The 23,408-nt window shown below is 39.7% G+C and overlaps 1 protein-coding gene and 1 non-coding gene across 2 annotated transcripts in view; both read left to right on the top strand.

Annotated features, from left to right (window-relative positions):
- LOC101743550 (fructose-bisphosphate aldolase) overlaps window positions 1-23,408 on the top strand; it is a 230,034-nt gene that overhangs the window by 115,835 nt on the left and 90,791 nt on the right. The gene's annotated exons all lie outside the window — the stretch shown is intronic.
- Window positions 9,307-9,379, top strand: TRNAR-UCG (transfer RNA arginine (anticodon UCG)). The gene has a single exon. It is a non-coding gene; the product is annotated as a tRNA-Arg (tRNA).

Genomic DNA, 23,408 nt, shown 5'->3' on the forward strand with positions numbered 1-23,408 from the left:
ATGTATGTTGTATGTTTGTAACTGACTCCTTTAGACGCGATTTTGACTCACTTAAACGGCCAGATTTCATTCAAACTTTGTAGATTTATCGAGGACCGATGACAACTCAATATTTAAAAAAAAAACTTGAGAGGTGTCAAGGGACACCCGGATGGAACGAAGTTCCTTTCGATTAATTAGTGCAGGAATTGTAATTTTTTTTTTACGTTATAATAATAAATTACGGCATTATGAAGAAAAAAAAAACAATACTATGAACTAAATTATTATTGTTGAAACGCTATCTCGAGAAACTGTACTCATTACGCGGACCAATCGGATACGAGCAATGTCACGCGATAAGCGCCTACACGTTGATGGGTCAGAATGACGGATCTAAAAAGTGTCGTGACAACTTTTCGTAAGAATTTTTTCCGTCTAGCCCCCTTTCACAACGCGCGATAAGGAACTTCGTTCCAAATATTAAATTCAACTAAATAAAAGTTTAAAAAAACTAAAAAACACGCTTTATATAAAATTCAACTAAAAAATTGAATATAAATTTATAAATTTTAATAAATTTAAATTGAAAATAGTGTAAAAGAATATATTTTATTGTAAAAAAAGCGTGGGGTATTTTCTATTTTTTAGTTGAATTTTATATAAAGCGTGTTTTTTAGTTTTTTTAAACTATTATTTATTTGAAAAAAATTTGGAATCCTTACTAAAACTGCAATAATGTAACCCAAGGTGTAAAAAAATTACCTAAAATATTATTTACATCGCGTGCCCTGCGAAAACTATTGATGATAGAATAAAATAATGTACTACTATGACTTTGTAGAACACGTTAGTATTTACAAAAAGTTTCTCGACAGCATATGTTTAACTATTATAGTAAAGCCGCAATAAGTGTTCTTTTATCTAAAAAATAAAACAACGTTAAATATCATTGAAATGTTTGTTGACCCGAGCGGAGCCGGTACGGGCCGCTAGTTAAAATATATATCCGTTTGCTGGATTTGAAATATTTCAAAAAACAGCATTTTATTTTTAACAAATACACGATTTGGATGTATACATATATGACAAAAAAAAGGTTGATTAAAAGTCAGCTGTTTATTTTTTATTAACACAATTATTGAACACTGATCACTAACTACTACCTACGGTCAAAGAATGTTTAGTTATACTTTATCAAATGTGAGCATTTTAACAGCGGTAAAATGGCTCTTATCGATAATAAAAATTGTAATGACGACTTTATTAGTTTATAACAAAGGAATAGATACGAAAAATTACTATGGAATTCACGTTATAAAGCTGCAGTGCTGTAGAATAAGATAAAATCTCGTTCGCGGCTATCGAACGGTATGGCCGTATTTTGCAGACAAATACATAAACTATTTATATTATTTACATTGTAATCAATCGCCTAGTTTTCCGCATACTAAAATTCTCTGGGATTATTAGTGTATTTTTATGAGTATTGTCCACAACTTTACAGCAATCACATAAAAAACTAACTAACAAAACAAAACTACTTTACTTACTTAACCTTACAAATAAAATATTTTTGTCCCATTGTCAGTGACGGCCACGGAACGAAAACGCGTGACCAAACTACCAGGGACGCAGAAAGGGCAAGATGTTTCGATGCCGTTATCACAATGCATTTCGAGATTTCAAATTTACACCCTGTTTTATGGGCAATACAGACCATACGCCATGCAACTACTGATGCATTAAGCTTGCTTTCGTTTTAAGCCCTCTATAAAAATGTGTTTTATTCCCCCGAAAATAAGTTTCATAATGGTATTTCATATTTGATCCGATTCCCTGCTACCGCTCACGATACGAGTCCCGAGTTGTATAGCGTATATCCGTTGCATTCTAAATTAGTTCTTCCGTTTATGACATAGTGTTGAGTTTTGTTGAAAAGGATTGGTATTAGTTGAACACTCTCCTTGTGTTTATTGGTTCCTGGTAAGTCTCGGCAGGAAGAGGGTCGGAACACGGGATGGGTGGAGCCCCGGGATCAAGAACAGGAAATGACGGCGCCGGGTACGCCCTCTTTATACAGCCTAACAACCATAAATAACAAATTAGAATTTATTAAAGTCATATAATTAATGTCGTCACTTTTAATTGTCACAACAGTAATTCAATTTTTACATAAAAAGTGCACGACTAAGTAAGTTTTTATATACTTATCGAAGAAGAAGATTACACGTTGAGTATTGTTGAGATTACGACTATTATGCCTACGTACTCCATTGACTATTTAGATAAGCTATTTTTACTAAACTATTTTTACTAACCATAAAATGTTGAGCTAAATCTTGCAAACAGTAGTTTGAGTGTAGCATCGAAAGAGCTAACACCGGATTGATTAATATAATTTATACAATGGCTATGAACGAAATATTTTCTGCGTTTCTCCTGATTCCATTTACCCTGAGTATGCGGGTTGTATGTGTGGCTTCTAGTTATCGAATATAGGCGAATAATTGCATTTCGGTCATAGGTACACTACTTATTAATCACGAAAATATTAAGAACCGATTGAAATAAGACGTCCTTTTCGCTGCGTTGCAATGTACATCAAATTATTACAACTCAAATCAAAACAAACAATCATTTTAGTGCAAAAGTCCACAAATATCTTCTGTAGTTCTCTGAAAATCTCGAGATAAATAAAATCTTGGTTTAACGTTCATAAAACCACTGAAATAACTCACAAAGTCCTAGAAAACTTGATGTGTCGTTAAATAAATCCTACATAATATTTAGAGAAGTTTTGTTTTATTTTTGTCCTTATGCGCACAATAGGGTTACTTACGGATTAAGTCACCTTTCTCGAAAAATATAGTTAATACATTATTTTTAACTGACAAAGATCGCTTTTGTTATGGTATTTCATATTTACGCTCAGCAGGGCAGAGCTAGTGTTATTACAATAAAATATAAGTAATAGTGCTAGTTATAGTCCTTGAATGCAATTACAATAAAATTTAATGAAGTCGAAATATCAAGTCGTCGATTTAATTTTACAGGCTTTTTTATATACATATTTATTTAAACTAGCTCGTATAGAGATGCTTAAAGTTATTTTTTTTTTCTTGAACATAATAAATCATTTGAATATAACACAATATTAAAATATCGAAGTAAAGACTTTTTGGCGGGAACGCGAGGAGCGAATTTGTGTGGATTATTTTGGTCTATTTAGTGTTTCTTCAGGTTTAAATGTGTAGTAACGGTGGTTTATTAACTGTTTAGTATCTGTGACAGTGCACAAATGTAGGAAAATGAAACAAAGTCGGTGGACGTAGCTTCTCGAGATTTTCCAAAAGTCAACTGAAAAAGTCTCAGTTAAGAACCACCATTTGAGTGATATTATATTTCATCCCATATCATAGAATCTCATTTAATTTATGACAATTGATTAATGTTTCAAATTTATCAACTTCATTTAATTTCATTAAATAATATTATTTTTCATAAAAAACAATAATAAAAAATTTATAAGAGTGAAAAGCGTGGGGTGCTTTTCAGGATATTATCAAAATAATCCTTCTACTCATATCAGTTCATAAAATATTTATAACTAACTACTGATACCATGCACCCCACGCTTTTTTTTACAATAAAAGCATTTTTTCTTACACTATTTTTAATTCAAATTTATTAAGATTTATTTTCTATTTTTTATTTGGATTTTCTATAAAAGCGTTTTGTTTTTTTAAACTATTATTTATTTTTAATTTTTTAGTTGAATTTCGAATTTTTCAATATATTTTTTTTAAATATTAAATTGTCATCGGTTATTAATAAGTATACCAAATTTCGAGTTAATCCGACGTTTGGAAGGGGGTCAAAATTATGTTCAAAGATTCCGTTACATACTAACATATGATACATACGGCTGAAGCTAATAAAAGCGTATTAATAAACAAGAATAAAAGAACATTGTAGATAATCGTGTGTTGGATGCGGAATGTTTTATCGCGGGTCAAATTTGTGACGTTGTTTTTAGCACATCGATCCAACAGCGTTTATAATAATGAAGGCAATTTATAAATAAATAAATAAAAATAATTAATTTGTTACAACCGTTTTTTTTATTGTATTCATTCTGCTAAGTCGGAAAAAAATCTTTTAAATAATTAGAAGAATAGAAAATCGATCATTACTTTGGACCAATCGACGTAATAATCGAGTTTTTGGAACTTCCAGACCGACCCTAATGCCAAATGTCTGACATATTTTACTATTAATGAATTAGGAATAGCTTTATATTCATTTACAGACAAACAAACAACATTTTTTTTTACCTAAACCTTATAAAATACAAAACAACATCCTCGTCGAACTCGTCGCCTCCGACTAAGAGTTCGACGTGCCAACTAGCCCATAGACACAACGACTGAGTTTCAAGCCGGATCTTGTCAGCGCGATTTCAATCCGGTATTAGATTCTTTTTTTATTGCTTAGATGGGTGGACGAGCTCACAGTCCACCTGGTGTTAAATGGTTACTGGAGCCCATAGACATTTACAACTTAAATGCGCCACCCACCTTGAGATATAAGTCCTAAGGTCTCAGTATAATTACAATAGCTACCCCAGCCTTCAAACCGAAACGCATTACTGTTCTACGGCAGAAATAGGCGGGGTGGTGATACCTGCCCGTGCGGACCACCAGTAAAAATTTAGCGAAGCATTGCTAGAGCTAGTGTTAGAGCCCGTGAGCTCACAACCCATCCGCGAGAAGCTGTACTAGCTCCATAGAATAGATACGGAAAATAAAACAAAACTATTTAAGAGCACAACACTCAAGAAATATTCCCCTGGCCGGGAAACCCAGGGTTATCATCGGTCCTTGTTGACAGCCGGCATTAGCCAGAGGCGCTGTGCTATTTATAAATGATTTATCACGCTTCAATTTACTTTCAAAGATAAATCGAATTTTAAAATGGCGATGACGAAGCAATTACTAATACTATAATTATTCTTTCGTTTTTAATTATTTTAGCTACTTTTACGAAATATCCATTTGTCTGCCAACTAACGTGAAATGTTGAGAATTTTCTCAATATCTATAACTTTTGTCACCCATCTTTCTGTTTGTGAAATATTTAATATAATTTAAATTTAAATTTTTATTTTTTTACTTTTTAATATAATGTCGGTTTACTTTTTAGTGATGTGTGCGAAATTCGTTAAAACCGTTATCTATGATACCATAAAAAACTAACAGACTGGAAAAGGTATTACTAAAATCTTGTTTGAAATAAAACACATAATTAACATATATTTCGGGTAATAATGTAGATTACTTGAATGTTATTCATTGACACCTACGCACCAGGAGAAAGAGAGAGAGAGAAAGAGATTAAACGTTATTGTATTGCACTCCAAAAAAAGGAAAATGCAAAACAAACAACCATCAGGTGGTCAATAATCACTTCATGGAAAAACTTACTGTTCGGTAGAAAAAAAATATATAAATATATTTGTAACTGCGTATATAAGTAGTTTAATGATAATTATATTAAGAGTATCGAAGGCTGGAAATTACCAACAGAAAAACAAATTAAAATCACGTCTTACACGCATTTCTCAACTCTTTTTTGGTTAAATTTAAGTTAACGCTTATAATTTTCGTAATAGAGTAAATTCTCATTCATGTATGCAGACACGAGATGATAACGCAACACGTGCCCGCGCTGAGAGATAACGCAGTACTATTTGTGGAGTCTTCAAGAAAAAAAGCTTTACAATGCACTGATTGAGCACGTTCTTGAATTATTTACGATAAATCGAAATAGCGTATTCTGTCCTTCTCGTGAATATCGTGTTATTAATAGATAAAAATGAGATGCAACTAGTTTATGTTGATTTAATATTTCAAAAGATTTCGTCAGCATTTAATACTGTACTGGAATCTCTCAGAAATAATGGTAGTGTTAAAGACACAAAGATCTCAAAAATTTGTAGGGAGTTTTCTAAAATGGCTAAACAATCATTATTAGTAGTATTGTTCAATCAGTTCACGTAGTCTGAGATTTTCGGTCACAGTAACGTATCTTTATGGATTCCAAAATTTTAAAACTGACGTTATGAAAATCTTATGAAATCAAAATTGGTACACTCGGGAATCTGGCAATATTTGTCGCAATAAATCGATAATTTTAATTAGAATCAAGAGACATTATAAGTTGCCAACAGAAATTTATAAATTGGGCATGCTACCGATTGGCTCTACAGGTATTTTAAGGGGAAGGAATGAACGGCAAAAGGAAGAGACTCCTCTGCAGATAATGTGTGACTTCTACGCAAAAGATATTCAGCTCTTGGCGAGTTCATTCTCCGTCCCGAGATGATGAAGTTAAGCAGTATTCAAGAAAGGTAGTCAAGTTTATGCTGAATTCGAGGCAGAACAAACATGCTTACCACCCTAGGATATTCACCACTAACCAATCTTGTGAGCAATAAGGATAACTCAATATTTTCCCTTTGACAATATCAATGCGCTGCTAAGAGATGCGACCCGTAATACACAGGGCACGTCATTCAAAGGACTTTAAGATAAACGGGTCCAGTCTTGAGCAAATGATCTGGTGGTTCAAACGAGGAGACAAATTATCTCTTGAAAGAATTGATGTCACTTATTAATATATAAAAAGTGCAGTAAGTAAGTCAGAGGTTGAAAATTAACGCATGGTAATTTTACAAAGAGAGAAAAAGCGACACGGGTTAATTGAATATCATTTATGAATTTCCTATATTAGCTGTAGGTACCAATGAAAAGATTATGCTTTTAATTTGTACTCTTTTAATCGTTCAAACATTTTATTACTTTTTAAAAACATATACAGAGAGATTGCAAGTTGCTACGGTATGTGTATAGAAAATCCAAGTCCGCCCATTCATAAGTTAATGATTGGCTTTCAGCGAATTGGTTGTGTTTGCAGATAAAGATTTTTTTTCTTTAAGCTTACGGCATTTTTCTGTGTCTATTAGTGATAAATGAAGTGCTCAGAGTAACTGTTCAAGATAATTCTATCATCCCCGTATTAACATCGCATATACTCATAGTTATATTCTTAGTAACTAGCTAGTGGCAAATGCACAAACCGTGCCAGCCACAAAAAAAAAACATTTCTTAGTACATATGTATTAGTCCTTCTTTAGTTAGGTACCTTCTTCTTCTCAAATTCTTTCAGCCCTCTGAGTGAGTACTTACTAACTGGTTTTACTATTTATTCTTTATTAATTCTAATATTTTTACAGCACTTGAGGCATCCGTATGAGACAGCCGTATTATAATAAATAATAAATGATGCTTCCACCACATGTGGTGTTGTGGGATGCGGCGTCCATTTTGTGATGTCAAGAAAAACCCAAAAAATAAACTAACTACATAAATTGTAATAAAAAATACTGGATTAATTAAGCAGCAGACAAAGTCACGTGGATCCGCAAAAGAAAGTACCAGGATCGCATAAACTTAAAGAGCAATGTTGCCTTTTGTAGCGGTTGTCATGGTAACGCTGTGTAAGCAAACGCCTGCTTGCACACGATTTCTATTCCCGTCGTATGGTAGGTTAAAATTAATAAGGCTTATCTTGAAAAATCCTCATAGGTACAATAATTTCATACAAATATTAAATTATTTATTCCGACAATAATATACATATTTGTAGTTTTGTTAAAAGTTAGTTGATATTGAAATAAATAGTACCTAGTCTAAAAAAGAAGCGAAGCCTACTGAAATATTTCTATCTTTTTCTCCCGCTGCAAAATCATATAGGATGAATATGTTTGTCTCTTTTCTCTGTTACCATTCAAGATATATAATATCTGATTACTTCAATTGGGCGGCTTAATAAATAAAAATAAAAATTTCCTAACATTTCTTAATGTACCCTTAATTTTAATAATGGATATCACAGCATAGCCCGTTCACGTATTCAATGGTTTCAAAATTCAAACTTTTTCACTGATCTATATTACGCGTTAAATAATTTGCATATAGCTCTAAAATAGCAAACTACAGCGTGAATCATCTGGTATAGAGTGAGTATTAAAGCCCGTTGAAATCTCAATAATAAAACCGCCATCAAATCATGAGCTCCTAGTAAATCAGACTAGGCTCCACTATGATCATAATTCCACCCAGACCATATAAAAAGCAGCCATTATTGAAATTCCTTTTTTTTATTGAATGAGGAATTACTGTCGGCCCGGAGGGGTTTCCAGTTTGACCAGGACAGGTGGACAAGCAAAGGCTCAGCCAGGAGGGGTGGGTGAGCTAACAGCTGCCCGAGCGCCTTCAAAGGAGACCTAACAACTCAAGAGCTGATTCGCGAATAATTCTACTACCGGATCGGAATCGCGACCCGCTGAGAAGATCCGGCAAGAAACTCAGCGGGCTGATGCATGGGCTAGGTTGCACGTCGAACTCTGTGCCGAGTTCGACGAGTACGGTTACCGGGGTCCCTAAGCAATTGAAATCACTGGCACACAACGTGTTGTATGAAGGTTGTTGTTGTTAATTGCAATAATAACAACAAATGTAGCAGATTTGAATAAGGCCAATAGTAAAGTAACTGTATTTTTCTACTGAGATTTTATGATCTCCCCTCGCCCCACCTCTCGTTATGTGGTTACCGGAGCCCATGGGCATCAACAACGTAAATGTCTCCCACCTTGAGACACGAGGTCTCGTCTCAACTGTAAAGTACCATAGCTGTCACATCTTTCAAACTAGTATGCATTACTGGTTCACGGCGGAAATAGGCAGGGTGATGGTATCTACCCGTGCGGACTCACAAGACCCTGTCACCAGCTAAAGTATATTCCCTAGACAGGTGCCACACGATCAAAACTACACAGGATATTAAAATACCTTAGATAGATGATCGTTGAAATACGAGTCTAGAAGTATTACGTCACACATCAATGACCTCAGAGGTCACACAGAAAATTTATATTCAACAGGATTTAGAAGCCCAAGGTATTTTTGCTTCTTCATACTTCATCCATCTCGATTTAAAATTTACTTTGCTTTTATCATTGTGTAGATACATGCTATATCATCATGTCAGTGATTATGCAAAATTTACATCTCATTGTCCTTTTTACTAATTAATCAACTGTAATAATAATTATTGAAATTCTGAATTACATGATTTTCAGTGAAAATTTTAGTATGAGGCCCACCGGGGTTAGTAACCTTGATCTCGTGATGTGATTGTGACGTCATCTGTAGGAGGCTAGCTATATTGTTTTAAATGACCTATTTCACATCACTATCACGAGACCGTGTGGCCTAATGGATAAGGCGTCGGACTTCGGATCCGAAGATTGCAGGTTCGAGTCCTGTCACGGTCGATGTCAATACATTTTTGTTTTCAAATTATAATTTTAAACGATAATGAATTGTGAATTATTAATAAAACATAATATTTACATATATGCGTCAATAAAATATTTATAACAAAAATGAAAATACAAATCAACAGCATTGCAAAAGACCTTTGGCTAATCTACGTACTGTATTTATTTAAGTATAGCCCAATGAGTTTCTCGCCGGATCTTCTCAGTGGGTCGCGTTTCCGATCCGGTGGTAGATTCTGCGAAGCACTGCTCTTGATATGGCTAATGTTAGCAACGTCCTCAGGTTAGAGCCTCGTGAGTTCACCTACTCGCTCGGTTACGCTGGCATAGCCTCTCACGGATCGCTTGGAACCTCTGGGTCTGCGGAGAGACTTCGGTTCCCTCTGTATTTTGTACCGTATGTTCCATGGGGAGTGCCCTGAGGAATTGTTTGAGATAATTCCACCATCTCGTTTTTACTATCGCACCGCCCGCCACCGGAGTAGAGTTCATCCATACTAGCTGGAGCCACTGCGTTCATCCACAGTGCGCTTCCAGAGATCTTTTTTGCCACGTACCATCCGGCTTTGGAATGAGCTCCCCTCCACGGTGTCTCCCGAGCGCTATGACATATCCTTCTTCAAACGAGGCTTGTGGAGAATACTTAACGGTAGGCAGCGGCTTGGCTCTGCTCCTGGCATTGCTGAAGTCCATGGGCGACGGTAACCACTTACTATCAGGTGGGCCGTATGCTCGTCTGCCTACAAGGGCAATAAAAAAAGGCTCTACAGGCCTCTACCAGCTTAGGTAGGTACTTAGTTAGGTACCTTTTCAAAGGGTAAACTAGCTTAAATTCCACCTCGTGTTCAGTGGTTATAGGAACTTGGGATCACGATGTGAGCTGTTTGAAACTTGAATATGAATTTGAATGTGTTTACACAGTATTTTAGCAGTTCTTCTAGCTTTCAAAGCGCCGAATGGCAGAAATAGGGTTGAGTAGTATTTTCCCCAGGACTATTCTCTGTTATTCACATTTTCTCCGATATCTCGTCCTAATAAAACGTACTCATAACTCTAAAAATTAAATATACCTACTATCGCGATACAATGATTGTCAACCCGTAATAACGTATTATTTACGATGTTCGCATTGTCTATTATATGCAAGCATAGAATTACAAATGTTTATATGTACTAGAGGTCCCGCAGTAGTCGAAATTCGACTATAATTAATTGGAATTGTATAATAAGTTTGTACACTATTATGATTGTATTCTATACTTCTATAATCACAAATTTCGCCAAGGCTACACTATAAATAATATTAATAAAGACAAACAATATTTAATCTATTCTCAATTTGACCACAGACGTCAAGAACAAAAGTTTGACAATTAATAGTATGCATGCGTGTGTGCGTCAAATACATGGTATGTGGTGTGTGTTATGTTTTCTTTATTGATTTAATGTATCTTTTGTAGATTATTTTAAAAAAATATTAGCATTGTGCACTTCTTCTCCATATTCTCTATAAGTGTGGAAAATTTCATACTCCTCCGTTGGCGCAATTTTTGTAAAAAGGGATACAAAGTTTTTGCTTCACGTATTAATATAATATAGATTTCTTTTGGTAATGACAAGCAGTGCATGAATTTCTAAAACAAACCGTTGTATTTTTTATTTTATTTTATTCAAATATTATATTAAATTTCTCGAATTTTCATAAACTACTAATTTAGAAGAAAAAAAATTATATTATAATAGTGAGATTGCTATCATCATGTCTTGTTTTTTTTTAATATGTAATAAAGTAAATGAAATTCCTAAGTCTAAGTTATGACTTATATTAAATATGTTCTTTCAATACCTATTTGTTCAATAATATCCCCTAAAGGTTTATAGACATGGACTAAGTTTTTAAATGCAAAAGAAGGATAAAGCGAACTTGAGCTTACAGCGGAACATTTACGTGTGTATTGTTTCGTGTGTGTGAATGTGTGCGTAATGGGTATTACTCAGAATGTGAGCTCCTATCATTTATGAAGTCCTGGTACTTTTCGTTGCTACGCCGCGTGACAACATGCACGGCTCTTTGCCAGACTAATGAGTTCATTGCCCACCTGATATTAAGCGATAACCTAAGCGCATCAACTTCCACATTGAGGCATTAGTTCCTTTGATTTATATATAGAGCATTCTCTCCACTGCTTTGGATAACAAATATCCTTCGTGATACCACATGACTCCTTTTGTTACAGGATACATGGAACCGAGCAACGTTGTCCTCCTATCCATCTCTACCAGTATTTAATACGGGAATAATTTAGATTTATCAAAAACAATCAGACGAAGGATTCTAAATTAAGTAGGAACTTACGGTTAGATCGCCATCCCGCTTCTTCTTACCGCAAAACAGTCATGTCGTACGTACAGAGAATGGGATAGCCAGCTACAGACTCTGAATTCACGTCTTTTTTTTATTGCCCCTGTAGGCAGACAAGCGGCCCAACTGATGATAAATTGTTACTGTTGCTTCATGGAAGTCAGCAATGCCAGAGGCTGAGCCAAGCCGCTGCCTACCAAAACTTCTCAAATACGTCTCAAATAGGGCCATCAGTCTACAAAACAAAATCCAATCTATACTAATATTATAAAGAGGAAAGATTTGTTTGTTTGTTTGTTTCGAATAGGCTCCGAAACTACTGGACCGATTTGAAAAATTCTTTTTCCATTAGAAGCCGACATTGTCCCTCATGAACATAGGCTACTTTTTTATTTTTTATTTTTTTTATATTTTTGGTTTCATGTGTCTTTTAATGTTTCCGAAGCGAAGCGAGGGCGGGTCGCTAGTAACTAATAATAATACCGTATCCGTTTTTGAAGTCGGTACAACGTAACCTATTTACCCAATTACTATCTTTGTAATATTCATGTAATTTTCATTTAAGATCTTAATCTAATCAATTTACAATCAATTCAAACATACTTTTAAATTCTCATACGCTTTGAATAAAATGATACATACATTCGGACCAGTTCGAGGTAATTTACCTGTGTCCTTATGAGTTTCAATTTACAATCGGACTATTAGAATAACATTTGGAGCGTTTAAAGCTATCGAAACGAGTCAATCCAAACAAATCTACCTTCTCACATGTAGATAATAATTAATTCAAATTCTTGTGTAGAATGTACTCGTAGAATACTGAATTCTAAGAAAAGCAACTTTGTGACATTTATTATTTGTCTTGCAGAATATACAATTTGTCAGTGTCCATGGGCACCACTTAATATCACATAGCGTATCTCCTTATTTGCAACACTAAAAAGCGGAATTTCAAACATGATTATTTAGAATGATAAAAATTTTATATTAAAAGTTATCTCATTCTTCTATAGCTGTGTTTCAAAATGTCAAACTGTGTTTCTTAGGAGAACAACGCAGCTAATAATATTTTACGTTACAGTCATTCAACTCTTGGAATCGTGAATAGTTTCCTATTACCATAATCCTAGCTAATAAGGCACGCCGATTCTAGTGTAGTTAATGAGCCCTCTGGACTACAGCAATTCCTCAATCCAAAGGAAAAGTCGAAAGGTTTTTTTTTGCGTATCTGTTAATTTAATATACAATCTTCTATCTAAGTTATCCAATGTAATTGAGACTGATGTTAAGGTACATGGCGTCATTCTCGTTGTGTAGCTCTGAGTCTTACTAGCAAATACGACGAAGAGTTTGATGTGCAACCTAGGCCACAGACATAACCCATTGAGTTTCTCGCCGGATCTTCTCAATGGGTCGCGATTCCGATCCGGTGGTAGATTCAGCTTTACTAGGGTCAGTGCAACTTCTCTCAGGTTTAGCCCCGCTACCAACCCACGTCCAGCACCAGCTTAGATTAGTTAGATGAAGCCTCAGGGCTACTTACTAGCAGGTAGATAGGCAACACTTTCAAAGCACAAATCATTTCTGCTCATAAGCTAACCTAGTATTAATCTATACTAATAATATTATAAAGCGGAAGAGTTTGTTTGTTTGAATGCGCTAATCTCAGAAACTACTGGTCCGATTTGAAAAATTATTTCAGTATTCGATAGCCCATTTATTGAGGAAGGCTATGGGCCTTCGCGGTCACGGTAAGGCAAAAACAAGTGGAGCACCAATAAAGAATGTTTCAAAATAGGGTTTTAAAATGGCTTCCTTAACATTCTATAATTCTACTGTCTAACTACTTTCTACGTAAATGAAGTTGGGGGTAAAATTTAACGTTATACCAAAGTAACTATTCTACGCAGACGGAGTCGCGGGCAAGAGCTAGTAATTGATAACCTAGTATTATTAATTCTTACCTAACCATCCTTCAATTCCAATGCTACTATATCTTATTTTCGTAGTGCGTATTTTAGGTATTGTTATCACAAGGAAAATGTGTGAATAAACTAACAATTGAATAAGCAGTTGTTACGTTAAAAATTACAATATGAAGATTGTAGTTTTTAACCGTATACTTCGTTCGTATTATAAATATCATATATCTTAAAAGTTCTTGAATATTATTCAAAATTCACTATGACAAACAAAATATATGAAAACCGTAGGTAAAAATTAAATAGCAGCGGAATTTTCTTAATTAGCTTTTCGGTCTTTCCAAAATAACTTAGTTTCTGATTTCCGAATGGGCCGCTTTCAACAACTTCAATCGAAGCTTAAGTTTTGAATATAACTAAACAAAAATGAATCATTAGAAAAATACAAGTTTATTATATGTATAAGCTGTTCTCACTAAATGTGTGCGGCATTGTCTATTTCGATTCTTAACAAATAAATATACTGACAATAAAAGACATTATAAATCGAAATAAATTTTAAATAACGGACTTATCTCGGTCAAAAAAGAAATTGATCCTTATTCATTCGGCTTGGTGAGTTACATGCAAATGATACCGAGAAATACGTGCTTGCAAGCTATTAATAACAAAAACGAAAGTACCACTTGTTTTTATTCTATTGAAGCGACCTGCCCACGCGGTCTGGATCTTCCGACTTAGAGTTGCGCTGTAAGATGTACTGGAAGGTTTCCGTAGTACATAGGGGGAGGGATAAAAGGCTATTTGGTATAAGCGATATTTTGCATAATACGCGACATTTATCTTAGTAATTAAGGTGTGTTTTGGTACTAGCGACCCGCCCTCGCTTCGCTTCGGAAACATTAAATTTTATTATTGATAGCTGAGTCCCGCGATGTTACCCGCGGTTATTGTCGTACTGCGGGTGAAGCCGCGGGGCGAATCTAGTCTAAAAAAGTAGCCTAAGTTACTCCTTATATCATCAGCTACCTATCTGTGAAAGTCCTGTCAAAATCGGTCCAGCCGTTCCAGAGATTAGCCGGAACAAACAGACACACAGACAAAAATTTAAAAAAATGTTATTTTGGTGTATGTACCGTATATATATTCAAATGCATGTAGTAAAACGAGGCTGTTTCAATATTACAAACAGACACTCCAATTTTATTTATATGTATAGATTAGCATCAATAGTTCAATGTTTTTATTTGGACGTCAATTAAGTTTACTCCGTTCAAATAGCTGAAGAAGTTTTTTGTTATGATATTTTTCCAAGTTTTAAACTTTAAATGGCTCTCTTGTACAGTTGTAAAAATGACGTATAAACCAAACAGCCTTTCACCCCTTGATTTACAGTTATTTTTTGCTTGGGTTTTTGGGTGTTATTATTGAATGCTTAACAGTTTTCTTAATAATAGAACTTGCTAGCCAGATGAGATGTGAATTTCCCTGACGGTTTTATTAAAATAAATCCACCATCAACACTAATGTGAAACCTATACAGAACCCATCATCGTGTATCAACAATTTGATACGTTGAGTACACGTGACCCAGTAATGATATGCTCACAACAATCGATCAATATCAGCTTGGAGTGCACGCCTACTATGAAATGTTCCGGTGTGCTTTGTACAAAAACAATTTTCAGTAAAAAAAAAAATTAAACAGTAATTCAATGTTGGAATTTTTATGCATATGTATTTTCATTGCTGTCTAAGACAGACTGCGAGTCAAAAAAAAGTGTAAGTTGATATAGCTTTATACTGAACTGAAACTGTAATTTATTAGTAATTTTTCCATTATTTAATGGATGTTATTATACACATAAACCTTCCTCTTGAATCACTCTATATATTAAAAAAAACCGCATCAAAATCCGTTGCGTAGTTTTAAAGATTTAAGCATACATAGGGACAGACAGATATAGGGACAGAGAAAGCGACTTTGTTTTATACTATGTTGTGATACCCTCATCCGACCACGATGATGGAGGAACGCAAAGGCGCCGTCCCTCAAAAAATGTCTTGTCGGATTCCCCGGATTCACTCACGGTACTTTAAGACCCTCAAGCACCGGTCACCATGCTCGTTGAACTCATCCATCACGACGAAGAGTTCGACGAGCGAACTAACCCATAGGCACAGCCCATTGAGTTTCTCGCCGGATCTCCTCAGTGTGTCGCGATTCCGATCCGGTGTTAGATTCTGCGAAGCACTGCTTTTTTTTTCCTACCTAAGCTGGAATAGCCTGGAGCGGCTAGTAACTAGTAGGTGAGCTCACGGGGCTCAAACCTGAGGACGTTGCTAACACGAACCCTAGCAAGAGTCGTGCTTCGCAGAATCTACCAACGGATCGGAATCGCGATACACTGAGAAGATCCGGCGAGAAACTCAGTGGGCTGTGTCTGAGAGTTAATTTACTCGTCGAGCCCTTCGTCACAAGCGACGGGTTCGACGAGAACGGTGCTTGATGTACCTAGAAGCACCGTTAGTGGATCGGGAGGATCCGAGATGACGTGTTTTGGGCGACGTCGACTGCTTTCCATTCTGTCCGCAGGATCGGGAATGTAGTTACCGGCGGCCACGATGAGAGGGTTCTCGTGTCGTGCCGCTTTATCGAAGTTTTTTTTTTTTTTTTTTTTTATGATTGAAAGATTACTGGTGGCCCGGAGGCCTTTCCAGCTTCACCAGGACAGGTGGGCGAGCAAAGGCTCAGCCAGGAGGGGTGGAATTTGCTAACAGCTACCCGAGCGCCTCCGAAGGAGACCTAACAGCTCAAGAGTAGCTGCTTCGCGAATGAATCTACTACCGGATCGGAATCGCGACCCGCTGAGAAGATCCGGCGAGAAACTCAGCGGGCTGATGAATGGGTTAGGTTGCACGGCGAACTCTTTGTCGAGTTCGACGAGTACGGTTACCGGGGTCCCTAAGCCTGCTCCTAGTGTTAGAGCTGAAGGCGTCTAATGCAAAGGTTATTGGATCTGATGGATCCGTAAGGACGTGTCTAGGGCGTCGACGGTGACTGACTCCTGCATGATCAGGATTCGGGGAGTAGTCAGCGGCGGCTACGATAAGGCGATTATCATGACGCATAGCCTTATCGAAGTAACGTTCCGACACTGACTTCATGTGTTTGCGGATCGATTCGAGGCCCAGGTCGTCGTGTAGGTCGACGTTCCTCACGAACCACGGAGCCCCGACGGCTAACCTGCAAAAGCGGGATTGTAGGGATTGGAGGGTGTCTATGTGTGTGCGGGCCGCGTGAGCGAACACCACACTCGCGTAAGTCATGACGGGCCTTATGCAAGTTTTGTAAAGTGTCACCTTGTTCCGAAGGGACATTTTACTCCGCTTACAGATCATGGGATAGAGTCTACCGAGAATAAATGCGGCACGGTCACGGACTATTTTTATATGCGGGCGGAATGTCATGGATGCATCCAGGGTGACTCCCAGGTACTTGACCTTCCTGGTCCAGGGTATAGGTTGGCCGAAGAGGGTGATCGGGGGTGTGATATTTCTCCTCCTAATGCGGGAGGAAATAAGCGGAGAGTTTCCCCTTTGAAATAACACTGCTGTGCTTTTCGCTGGGTTGATGTCTATGCGCCATTTTCGGAACCACTGTCCGAGGGTTAACGCTGCACTCTGGAGCTTACTCGCGATTAGGGACTTGTTTCTACTTGAGTAGTAAACGGTTGTGTCGTCAGCGAATAAGGCTAGCTGGGTCGGCGGCGACCGGGGAATATCATTGACAAATAAACTAAATAGGAGCGGAGAAAGAACGGAGCCTTGCGGGACTCCAGCCGTGAGTGGTCGCGGGGAGGAGCGGGTTCCCTCTACTCGATATCGAAAAGAGCGGTTAGACAAGAAGTCCCGTATGATGAGCACGAGACTGTCCGGTACGCCCATGTTGAAAAGTTTGAAAATCAAACCGTTGTGCCAGACTTTGTCGAACGCTTTTGCGACGTCGAAGAAGAGGGCTCCCGTGTAGATCGGTTTTGGTCGGTTAAGTCCCACGAGAATGTGCTCCGTGAGGCGGTGCACCTGTTGTACGCATGAGTGATTTGCACGGAATCCGAATTGTTCATCGATGAGAATGCCCTTTGATGAGACGAAGTCTCTGAGGCGTTTGTAGAGCAGACGCTCATACAGTTTGCCCAGAGACATGAGGAGGCTAATCGGGCGGTAACTCGTCGGATTATTTTTTGGTTTACCGGGTTTGTGTATGCCGATAACGTTCGCTTCTTTCCACACCGCGGGAAAGATACAGTTAGCCATAGCGGCATTGAAGATAGATGCCAACATCACGATGAGTTGGATGGGTAGAAGTTTAATAACGCGGTTAGATATACCGTCGGAACCGGGAGCTTTGCGAGGACGTAGGTCTTTGATCAAGTCTTTAACTTCCATCGGGGTGACGGGTGGTAACGCATCCGAGGGTGGCAAGGAGGCTCTGCGTTTTACCTCACTGTCTACTAATTCTACATGAACAGGGTCCACGGATTGAGTGCTGGGCGTGCACTGGGTTTGTAATGTATCGGCCAGCAGCTCTGCTTTTTCTTCATCATCGGACGCCGCGAGTTGGCCTGAGGGGCCTACGAGGGGGGGCATAGCTACGACCGTATCCGATTTGAGAGTACGAGCTAAGCGGTAGTAAGATCTTTGAGAGGGCGCGAGTCCTTCTAAGAAATCAGACCATCTGGCATCTCGGACTTCGGCGATGCGAGACTTTACGTCGCGTTGTAGGGCACGCATTCGAGTACGATTTTCCACTGTAGGATACCTATCGTAGGCGCGGATCGAGGCGTTCTTAGCTCTAAGGAGTTCCCTAATATCGTCGGGCAATTTGAAGCGGTGAAGGAAGTCCTCCGCCACAACTTGCTTCGATGACCTATCTAATGTCGAGGTGATGTGTGACGTTACGATGTCTATGGCTTCAGCGGTATCCTGAGGAGACGGGGTAGAGTCCGGGCTAAACGGGAGCGATGGTGGATCAGATTCAGCCAGGCTAATGCCCAGCGTGTGCCAATCCACCACAGTCCTCGTGACGGGAACGGAATCGGGAGCGCGACCGAGCTTCATAATGACGGGACGGTGGTCTGAATCTAACTCTGAAACTACTTCAATCGAGTGTAAGCGCAGAGTTACGTTTTTTAATAACGCTATGTCGAGTATATCGGGGCGATGCGCGATATTTAGCGGGTAGTGAGTCGGGGTTAGCGGAGCGATGATATCGAAGGCGAGATCATCGACTAACGCGTCGAGCCGCCTGCCATTAGGGGTTGTGGTGTGTGAGTTCCACCTGATGTGTTTACAATTTAGGTCGCCCGCCAGAATGACAGAGCTTCCCATGCCGAGTAGCGCCTCGATATCACTGCTTAGAACGATCTTATCCGGAGGAAGATAAACGGACGCGATAACGATCGGCGCGTGACCCGTCAGTGAGATTCGGCACACTGATGCTTCGATGTTAGCGAGCGCGGGAGGATCGAGCGGGACGCAATGCAGGGCTCTTCTATAGTAAATGACGGTACCACCACCACGAGCAGTGAGCCTGTCGTTCCTAACCATGTTATAGTTCGCGATTTTAGGGTCGCGACGCGCGGGCTTGAGTAGGGTCTCCTGCACTAAGAAAATGTCAATTTGATGGTCACGCAAAAAATCACAAACCTGATCACGTTGATTTGCGAGACCGTAAGCGTTAAAAAATCCTATCGTTACGGATAAGGGCTTTATTCTACTAATGTACGCCATTGATTACCGGCGGAGTGAGGGGAGGACGTACGTATTTAACGACGCGTATACGTCAGCGTATTCCTGCACAACGGCGATGAAGTGTTGTGCAGTGGAGGCGGCGCGAATGGCGTCACCCAAGGCGTTAACACGCTCAAAGTTGATCGACTGAAAAAAGTCGATCGCTAGAGCGAGGTTATCGGACGCGGTCGGAGTGCTGGTCGCGGGGGAGGAATGAATCGCGGGGGAGCGACGTATCGCGGGGGCGGGACGAATCGCGGAGGGAGGAGCTGCAGCCGTGTTCGTGTACGGCAACGGTTTAGCCCAGGCCGAGCCGCTGGGCACCGGCGCCGGCACGAAGGCAGGCTTAGCCTTCGGCACAGAGGGTGCTGAGGCTTTGATGTCTAGGCGGGAAGCTCGGAGGCGGTTTTGGCGGGCGACGCGGCGATTTATTTTTGGAGCTCGGGGGCATCCACGGTAGTTCGCGGGGTGACCCTGTGTTCGACACAGGACGCAGCTAGGCGGTTCCGTCGCGGTTTTTTGGTCGCGAGCGCAGAGGGCCGTGGCGTGATCGCCCATACACTTAACACATCGGGGGCGCGCGTGACAGTTACGGGAAGAGTGCCCGTACAGTTGGCAGTTATGGCACTGACTAGGAGTGCCTTTTTTATGGGGGACTTCGACGGCGATACCGGAGAGCTTACAGACGGTCCGTATGTTAAAAATGTGCTTACCCTCGGGGGTAGGCTGGAGGGCGACTAGAACCATATTGTATGGCTCCCTACCGCGGCCGGTGTGCATGCGGTGCACGGAATTTACTGGTAGGCCTTGTTCTATCAGATCAGCCTTGACGAGATCGGCATCTAGCTCCTTCGGAATTCCACGTATGACAACGCGGAGTTCGCGCTCCTCCTGGAGCGTATAAGTGTGGAAGCTTATACGCTCCTTTCGGAGGTAACTTGAGAGGGCCCTATGGTCGTCGGGTGTCGTTATTTTTATTTGAATCCCGTTGGCGAGATTACGGGCGCTGACAAAATTAATATTTTTGGCCTTAAGGGCCAGGGAAACTCGGTCCCAAGCTGCCTTGTCTTGAAGGATTACCGGGGGAGGGGTCTGAGTTTTAGATTGTGCCACTGGACGCGGCGACGGTGTTGCACGGACAGCGGGAGCGACGGGGGTCGGAGGGCGGGGACGCGACGCGTTCGCGGCTTTGCTTACTTTAGCGGCCGCGGAAGCTCGGGCCTCCGCAGCACGCTTTTTACCTTTTTGGACTACTGTGAATCCATCAGTCGTGGCGGCGGGGGAAGGGTCGACCTCCATGTCCGACTCTGAATCGGATGAGGAGGGCGCGGGCGACCTGCGGGTGGGTGTTTTAGCGGGCGCAGTAGACGACGCAGACACGACGGAGGCCGTGGACGAACGCACGGAAGCAACGTAGGTCGCCGACGAACGCACGGTTGGGGCGGAAGCTGCAACGGTCGACGCAGAAGTTTTGGGCGCGAGTATCGGGGACACAGGATCGGCGGGCGTGACGGAGGCCGCAATGGACGACGCAGGAGCGATGGGAGCGACGGAGACCGCCGGCGAGTTCGCTGCGTGATGGGTCTTGAATTCTAAAAATTCTGCCGATAGCGTTGGGTACCTAAGGCGAAGAAATTCTGCAAAGAGATCGACCGTGGACTCCATTATAATAGACGAGTGCCCAGGGGGGGCTGCCCCGGGACTTTAAAAACACACTCGCCTTACGGCGAGGCCCCAAAAATTGTAATAATCGCAATTAATTGCGGCACACAGCCGTCCGCTTGCAAACGGGCCACTAAGTTACCGAACGAATTCCTGGAATTTAGGGGTCCGCCCGCTCACAGACGACGATGCGACGCAATTAGCACAGGTAGTCACTTCCGAGAAAAACACTTGGACGCCAGATGTGCCCCAAACCGAGGTCGGGCAATCGAACGGTAGATGAGCACGTCAGCACGCGACGGGTGCCTGAATCGGAATGGCTTTATCGAAGTGTAAAGCACTGCGCTTGCTAGGGTTAATGTTAGCAAATTCTCTCAGGTTGAGTCCGTGAGCTCATCTACCTGTCCAGGTATAGCTGGAATAGCCTCTTAGATTACCAGCGAATAGGTAGGGAAAAATATATATTACAATACTAGCTACTCACTAAAATCCGTTGCGACAGTACCACTGCCCTATATATTTCTGCCTCAATGCAATCTATGAGTTTGAAAATTAGAAACACATCGTATGTCAAGGTTAGCGTCGGCATTGTATGGCGTCTATGGATTTCGAGAATCGCCTAACCCACTAAACCTTCTACTTCGCCTAATTAAACATCAATTACAGTTGTTTTTATCGTTACGATCACTAGTGCGAATCAATAAGCATATTCTGCGAATTCAATTAATCCACTTAGGATTTAATGTGGGCGTATCGGAGAAGTTCTGCGTGCACGATGTATCGATCGGCTTTCGTCCATTGTTCGTATGACACAATCCAGGCTATGTCGATTAGGTAGAAAGATAATCAAGTGCCTACGTATTTTACGTTGAGTTTCAAAAACATCCTCAACGCGTAAATTCAAAGCGACGTGTTATTGTGACGCTACAACAAGATTTAATGTATCTGATTATAGACTGCCTATATTGTCTTATCCTTTTCTTAATGGATATTTTTTGAGCATTTTACATCCGTTTGCTAGAAGATTTTCTCTTTCTCGTTTCCTACATTATTTTTTATTCGTTTTGAATTATTGCATCTTTTCAATTATTCGTTATTCATAAACATAATCTTTAAAACAATTTTTACGATTTCATCTCGTCTTTTACTATTCTCATCAATTTTTTCTTTAACTTCGAATACCTTACAGTTTTCGTGGTCACGTCGTTCAGTCGGGTCAGTCGTTCGTAAAATTTGATTGAATTATGCCTATGGCTCGCGAAGACCAATTAACGTGTACATTATAAGCCTAAACATAAAAACTGTTCGTCTAAACTATATAGATATATCTAAATTCCACTCAGTACAACTTTGGTTGTTCGCAAAGAAACAGCCTTGATTTTCAAAAAGACCGAAAGCTTCAAGAATGAAACACTGCTTTTGAGTACATCTGATGCATTGGGCGATCTTGTGTTTCGGTACCATCTTTACAATTCACCCATTCCCGATCCTTCGGACCGAATGGTAAACAAAACATGTCATTTCGGATCCTCCCGATCCACTAACGGTGCTTTTAGGTACCTCAAGCACCGGTCATCGTTTTCGTCAAACCAGTCGCTAGCAACGAAGGGTTTGGTGAATGAGTTAACCCATAGACACAGCCCACTGAGTTTCTCGCCGGATCTTCTCAGTAAGTCGCGTTTCCAAGCACTGTTCTTGTTAGGGTTAATGTTGATAACGTCGTCAGATTTGAGCCCCGCTTACTCACTCACTCGTTCTACGAATCTAGTATAACCCCTCGAAGTTATTAGAATAGATAAAAGGACAATTTGCAGACTGCATTTACCGGAGATCATATATTCGCATATGGTGACCATGAATGATTTTACTTAGGCGTATTGTTTAGGCGAATTTAGTTCGTCATAGCCGGTTTATCACTGGCATATCAGATCAGAATTCGGATTAGGGGACTCTTCACAACTCACGTAGCGCACTACGTGATTACGCAAGCATAATATTAACGAAACAAGGATAAACGGCTCGCAACGAAATTGACGTCTTTTAGAATTAAATTATCATTTCGGAAAACAACATTTAAATTTGCTACGTGAGGTATGGAAACAGATTACATAGACTATTGTATGCGTTTGTTAATAAGTAAGATAACTTAGAGATTGTGTGGATACTGATAGTTTTATTTTTATTGCTCTTCTAAGAAGATCCACCTGGCCCGTCTGATGGTGAGTGGTTTTTTTATTTAAAACAAAAAAATTACACGCCACACCGACATAAGATCTCTCCT

Source organism: Bombyx mori, chromosome 16, assembly GCF_030269925.1.
Source record: "Bombyx mori chromosome 16, ASM3026992v2".
NCBI lineage: Eukaryota > Metazoa > Arthropoda > Insecta > Lepidoptera > Bombycidae > Bombyx > Bombyx mori.